The sequence below is a fragment of the Eurosta solidaginis genome, chromosome 4 (genome assembly GCF_040869045.1).
Source record: "Eurosta solidaginis isolate ZX-2024a chromosome 4, ASM4086904v1, whole genome shotgun sequence".
Classification (NCBI taxonomy): domain Eukaryota; kingdom Metazoa; phylum Arthropoda; class Insecta; order Diptera; family Tephritidae; genus Eurosta; species Eurosta solidaginis.
This window is the reverse complement of record NC_090322.1, coordinates 67233859-67241347: the sequence shown is the minus strand read 5'-3', so window position 1 is coordinate 67241347 and position 7489 is coordinate 67233859. Positions and strand designations below refer to the sequence as shown.

The following is a 7489-nucleotide window of genomic DNA, read 5'->3' as shown; positions in this document are numbered from 1 at the left end:
GGTCGATGACGAGGGCGCTGAGCATCCGATCGCGTTTGTGTCGAAAAAACTGAATAATGCTCAACACAATTATACGGTAACCGAGCTGGAATGTCTCGCCGCCATAATCAGCGTGAAGCGTTTCCGACCCTATGTTGAGGGATTACCGTTTCGTATTATCACGGACCACTCCAGTCTCAAGTGGTTAATGACACAAAATGACTTGAGCGGGAGGTTGGCGAGGTGGTCGCTCTTACTGCAAAGATACGACTTTAAAATGGAACATCGTAAGGGCACCCTGAATGTAGTACCAGATGCGCTGTCACGGTTTGATGCTGATGAGTTGACTTTCACTACCACACCCGGGGAAATAGATTTAATCTCTCCCGAATTTAGCAGCAACGAATATTTAGACTTGATTCGGACCGTCACCGAAAATGAGGAATCGCTTCCGGATTTACGAATGGTGGACGGGGTAATTTTGAAAGGAGTTAAATTTCGTAAGGGAGTGGAAGGGGAAGAAGACTCGCTGTGGCGTTTGTGGTTGCCAAAAGGGTTGACTGAGGAAGCAGTGAGATTAGCACATGACGCTAACCGGAGTAACTATGGCGGGTGGCAGAAAACCTTAGAACGCGTTAGGCAAAAATACTTCTGGCCGCAGCAGGCTAAGGACGTCAGGGACTACGTCCAGCGTTGTGATACCTGCAAATCAGTAAAACCTACTAATCAGCAGTCGCAACCGCCTATAGAAAATACCTTTGCATCCGAGAGGCCATTTCAGCGGCTATATTGCGATTTCCTAGGGCCGTATCCAAGATCTAAGCGGCGCAACCAATTTCTTTTTATAGTATTAGACCATCTTTCAAAATACGTTTGGCTAAAGCCCATGCTGAGAGCCACCACTGTTAACGTTATAAATTACTTCGCTTCCGAAATTTTTCCAGCTGTAGGGGTCCTTGAGTTTATTCACAGTGGCAATGGTAAACAGTTTATCTCAAAGGAAATGAATCAATTTTTTGCAAATTACGGGGTGAAGCACGTGAGGACGGGGTTATATTCTCCCCAAGCAAACGCATCCGAGCGCGTTAATAGAGAAATTGTTTGGAAGATTAGGATTTTCCTGAAAGATAAACCCGACCATACCGATTGGGATAAGCATATACCTGAGATTTTATCAGTTTTGAGAAGTGATTTCCATACGGCGATTCAGTGCTCTCCATACTTTGCATTATATGGCCAAAATATGGTTCAACATGCCTCAACGTACAATGTTTTAGAGAAACTCGGCAGCCTTAGGTAAGACAAGGTTACGATATTGAGCAGAGCTGACAAGTTGACTAATATTCGCGAGCTAATTCGTAGGAATTTAGATCAGGCAAAGGATAGGGGAATAAACACCTATAGCAAGCGCTTTAGGCAAGTCAACTACAAGGAAGGTCAGGAAGTTTTCCGGAAAAACTTTGCTTTGAGTAACTTCAAACAGGTTATTAACGCCAAATTCCTGCCAAAATATCTTAAGTGTCGAGAGGTCCGAAAAATAGGCAATGTATGATCTCGAGGACCTAAACGGGAAATTGATAGGTCGCTTCCATGCTTCGGATATTCGTCCACAATAAACCAACCAGAACGTTTTGCTAAATTTACAAATTGATTTTTTTTCCCACAAATTTAATTTTTTTTAGCTGTCTGGGCGTTTTGCGGTCGGGGACATCTGGCCCAGTATTCTCCCCGAGCAATGATATCATCGGTTGTTCACACGCGTACTCACCGGGAACAGCCTGGCTGTCCACGCTTGGATTGGACTAGCCTTACGGAGTTTGGACGAGTTCTCTTTATCAAAATGTCTACACATATGTTTTTTTTTGCCTTTCTGTGGGGGCGACAACCACTAGGAAGTACCATACGGAGTTTTGACGAGTTCCCCATAACAAACGTCTAATTGCCAAGACCAAGTTACGATAGTAAGCAGAGCTGACAAGTTGACCAATATTCGTGGGCAGATCCGTAGAAATTTAGATCAGGCCAAGGATAGGGGTAAACACCTATAACAAGCGCTCTAGGCAAGCCAACTATAAGGAAGGTCAGGAAGTTGTTCGGAAAAACTTTGCCTTAACTTCAAACGCATTAACGCCAAATTCCTGCCAAAATACCTGAAGTGTCGCGTGCTTCGAAAAATAGGCAATGCACTGTATGATCTCGAAGATCTAAACGGGAAATTGATAGGTCGCTTTCACGCTTCGGATATTCGTCCGCAATGAACCAGAAAGAACGTTTCTTTGCCAAATTACAATTTGATTTTTTTTATATCTACCTACCAATCGGACTTTTTTTGTGTGGGCGTTTTGGGGGTCGGGGACATCTCGCCCAGTATTCTCCCCGAGCACTGACCTCATAGGATGTTCACCCGCGTACTCACCGAAGACCGTGAACATCCTGGCAGTCCACGCTTAGGTCGGACTAGCCTTTCGGAGTTTGGACGAGTTCTCCATATCAAAATGTCTACACCTTATTTTTTTTGTTTTGCCTTTCTGTGGGGGCGATAACCACTAGAAATAATCTTTCGGAGTTTTGACGAGTTCTCCATAACAAATGTCTAATTGCCGCAAAGCCCTTTTAAACTAGGAAACAGAATTAATTCCCAACTTGACTTAACCTTTTTTTTTGATGGACCCATGTTGCCCGGCTAGCTTCGTAGTAGGACTTTGAGACTCTTATCTCAGGGGTGAGTCGTGCCCCACGTTGATTGGCATCGGAGGCCCCTGGCAGTGGCTTCCCACAGCGGATCCGGTTTCCTGTTCGCTTCATCGTCAGGTCTTCAAAGCGAAGCAGGTTTGTTACGGTTTCCTGTTATGGTCTACGGTTACGGTTCACTTGGGAGCGTTTTCGTGCGAAAACACCTAGTTACTGGTGTTGGGGCGAAAGTTGCGATACAAAAGTATCGAAAACAAGAAAAAGACAGATCTGCGATCACTAGCGAAAATTGCCACGAGTTTCCGGAAAAAGATACTTCTGGTGGGTCTTTTCCATAGTGTACCTATACAAGTGTGTTCACTAAGCGATAAACGTCAAAACTACAAACAGCCTCGCTCACCTGATGGAAATCTCAGGTCTAGAGTCGCATTTTTGGTCTCAACGACAACATTTTTGTCTACCAATCGTCTCGACTTTTTCAATTTTTCAATCATTCGGCGCATTCGGTAATGGTATCCATTTTGAATTCGCTGTCATTTTCGGTCTGTCGAATCCAGCGAGTGCCTGTCAGAATGCTTGACAGATAAGTCAACACACTTATACTTATACACTATGGTCTTTTCCTTTTTGGTTTTGGAAAGAAGAGGTGGTTTTTGCAAGCGTGGTGGTGGTGAAAGAACCCAGGTGGTTAAGTTGCATGTATCGAACGGGTTGAACCGAAAAAGGCAGTACTGGGTGAAAATTTAGTAAAATCACTTTACTACGGTGCAAAAAGCCGGAAGAGTGAAGAAAACCGCAAAAAATTCTGTTGTTTCCTGGCTGGCAGTAGCCTGACGACAGCAACATCGACTTTTAGCTCATCCGCTCGTTAGGAAATTGCTCTATGCTATTGAGAAAAAGCAAATACTTTCCATATTTAAGGAGTGGTCTAGCTACATCTGCGTAACCTTCTTTTTGTGGAAAAGTTGACGGGTCTAATTAAAGAGGGTGTGAAATAATTGGTGGATATTGCGTACGCGACAGCCAGGCTGGCGAAAATATAATCGAGCGAAAAATTTAATAGAGAAGGAGCCAGTCAGTCGCCAATATAGTAGGTATGCCTACAATTGAGTGCAGTAATTCACAAAGCACAATTTCAAACTCCAAGAGACATAAGACTTTTATAAAAATAAAAATTTACGGCGCCACTCCAAATCCTAGAACTTTCCTGGGTAGCTCACTGCGTATAATACATATTTTGGTCTTTCGTAAAGCAAATGGCGTATGCTTTTAGCTCAGATTCCATAACCGCGCTCGCTGGCTGATGAAACCAAAGAGTCGACGTTGAGCAACCACAACAACAATACTGTTGGTCAAGAAAAAAGGGAACCGCTGATACACCCTTAATAGAGTCATCGAGGACAAAGTCGAATAAAATTCATAAAACGCAGCAGGGAGGGAACATAATAATCAGCTCCCCGGCTCATATAGTTCCAAGGCAACAACAACCAGCAGACCCAGCAGGGACACCAAGACCAGCACGAAAGCGGTGAGTTCGGACAACCGATTTTTTTTTCCTGCCTTTAAAATTAATTACTTATGATAGATTGAGTAGGTAATACTATTTAACATATACTTAAAATTATGGATGTACATGAGCTGTAAAGGGGTGGAATACTTGCCAGTTATACCCAGTCAGCATTTTGGAAGTGTATCAGGAAGTGGATTAAAAACGCTCAGATGTAAAGTGGTCCTTGTATTCGAAAATCAATGTACCGTCGGGAGAAGGGTGTACCCTGGTTGGGAATATTCCTGAATGACCATTTGCAAGCCACATTTTCTTTTCCCCTTTATTCGTTTTATAATCATATTTGCTATGACATTCCATTAGCTTTCACAATATTTTTTTTTTGTATTTAACCACAATTATCAATCTTATGAAATGTGTTTTGGAATCATTTGGGAATATGCTTACGATTCATTTTTCCATCATATTTAGTGCGTAATCCAATATTATATTATAAACGTATTTCCTCAGCGTATGAAAGTGTCAGGAAGCTCGAAGGTGAGCTAATTAAAACCTCAGGTATTTGCCGATAGTTAACTTGAACGAGGTTCACACACGACTACAACATCCAACATTGTCTATGGTCATCCTCTTGAATAATGGTAGTGTGATGTTTTAACAAGCATAGCCCATGTGGGATGTTGAAGCCGGAGCATATCGAGCTTAAATTACGAGCGGCTCAACCACATCGGAGCTTCCGTACTACGGTTTCATACACTGTAACCTTTTTCTTTTTTGACGACGTTTCGGCATAAATGCTGTCGGACATCGTAGTCTAGGAACGGCATCCACCTTTCTTTAGGTCCAAACATATTTTTGTGTAGCCATAATTATTATTATTTTTTACTCATTTATTGAGAAGTGTGAGCTTAAGAAGGCAATCGGATTTTCAATGAATAGTTGGTTCCAATTGTTTAACTAAATCGATATTTAGCTGCAAGGAATAATCAAGGCGTATTGATACATAAGTAAATTCGTCATCCAGATGCTGGGTGGGTATGAACTCCATTTAAGAATGTTTATGCTTAAAAGTTAAAGCCGTGAGCTAGGGTCATTATAAAAGCGTAATTAACTACAGCATAACCAATTTGAAATCTCGGATTATTCATTTTTAAACTAAGGTTAGCATAGTTAAAGAATTAATGTCAGCGGCTAAAGCATGATAAGCCTATTAGTGCGTAAATACATACGAACTTTAAACGTAGACTCGGAATAAAAAGAGTGCTTGAATGTTTTTGAGAAGAATAAGAAGCGTAAATAAGCTTAAAATCTATAGCACTTGCGTTGTTCGCATATATAAGGATATGCACACCTACCTGGAATTACATACATAAAAGTGCATGTGTTCATAGACATGCAAAACTTATTATAACTAATAGTAAAGGTAAGCAATTTAAAGACAGTTTCTGAAACGGTCAAACACCGATACAAATAAATGTTACATTCTAAATAATTAGGCGAATAAGTTCTGACATATTTTCTTTGCGGATAGAATAAAATTAAAATCCAGTTCAATAAAATTAAGCAAAATATACAAAAAAAAAGAAAAAAAAAATTGAAATAAATTATAATAAAATAAACTTGGATAAGATAATAAAGTCTAGAAATAATAACAATCAAAATAAAAAAAAAGAAGACCCAGTAAAATTAAACTATTTCTTCAAGAGAAAGCATAAACTAAAATAAAATAAACTATAATAAAATAAAATACACTAAGATACAACAATTTTTTTTTTTGTTTTCTACTCTTCCGCCCCCTTTGTTAATTATTAATAACTGTACTTACCCATAAGCTGACCAATAAAATCTACAGCTAAAAGCGTACAATAAGAATTATTCTCTGTTTTGCTAGTAGAATAGATGAAAAATCGAAATGAATTTTTGTAACCATTTTTTTTCCTTAATGTATCTTAAATAAATTGTACTATAAATGGGAATGCTGACTTCCATATTTATTTAGAAGGCATAGGGTAATGCAGGTAAGGGGCCACCGAAAATTTAGGTGCGTCGGTGGCCATGGATTTTGAGGGTGGGTATAAGCACCGGGCGTCGCAACAACACCCGCGGCGCCCCCAAGTTATATTCGGCCGTTCTCTTTCTTTTATTTCTATTTTCAGCTTGTTTTTCTTGACTATTAGCGTTAGTAACCGGCCATGTCCAGTTCGGTAATTTTTTTTGCGTTTAGTTTTTTTTTGAATTTGAATTTAAATTTTTCAATGTTTAACGGTCTGTCCGTGACATCCGGTTCGACCGGATGTTGTTTTAGTTTGAATTTATGAGCGTTTTGAGTCGGTCTCTGCGCTTCTGTCAGTTTTTTTTTGAATTTGACAGCTCTTGGTTTTGATAGGCATGATAGGAACTTTTTTTTCTGTTTATGGCGCAGGAACAGTAAGGTTGGCAAGGACCCGCCCAGCCGACAATGACTAGCCACTGTGCACCACCACATCATGCCGACCGCCTTCCTTACTGCTCCCCGTAGAAAATGCGATTCCAAAACATATTTCTCTATACTACAGTATGTATACATAAAACCAGTTCGCGGTTGCATTTTATCAGAGTTCCCATAGTAAAATTTTATTATCAATTATTTGTATGCAATATTTTACTTTTGGCAACTCTGTTCGATCGTCATCGTGTCGTGATCACGGTCGTTAAAAAACGAGCAATGATCGGCTAATGGTGGTCCACAAACGCTTTGCAAAGGAGTATTGTTAGAGTACTCCAACATGAAGAAAATGGAACACGTAATCCAACAATTTTTGCAGGGCATTTCATTTTAGCATCTCGCAGAAACTCATTTTGGTTGGTGATCTTACCAACTATTTCCTCTTCAGGATGCTCAGTACTAATGTTAGGCAAGGTGAACACGAGGCTACGCGTATTAGACGCTGCAGGCGAAATCTGTACGCTTTGATGTCGAACACATGTACTTGAATGGAGAGCTGCACACGAGACGTAAGCAGCATGAAAACTTCATGTAGCTAAGCGTACAGCAATGTTGGTCGCTGAGCGTACGTACGCTTGAAAAAAAGGAAGAACAAGATGTTTGTTTTAATTTTTTTGTATGCAAATTTGTGTAATTAGTTAGAAAATGTTATTTTAGTTAATAAAAGTGCGTAAAAGGACATTGTTGAAGCGATTAAAAGGCTGAAAAGTTTTGGAAACGAGAAATCACTTGTTTCTCTAGTCCGCGGTGGTGTAAAGTTGCCTTTCATAATTTACAAAGGCACGGGGATGCAAACAACTTTTAATACCTATTTGCCTTTCGTTTCG

At 40.2% G+C, this 7489-nt stretch overlaps 1 protein-coding gene across 1 annotated transcript in view; it reads left to right on the top strand.

Moving 5' to 3' along the window:
- The first annotated feature begins 2101 nt into the window (after positions 1–2101).
- The window catches only part of LOC137249921 (protein transport protein Sec24C-like), a 58246-nt gene continuing 52858 nt past the window's right edge, over positions 2102–7489 (top strand). The window contains exon 1 of the mRNA XM_067782001.1: positions 2102–4198. The gene's annotated coding sequence lies outside the window, so the exon portion shown is untranslated. The remainder of the gene's footprint in view (positions 4199–7489) is intronic.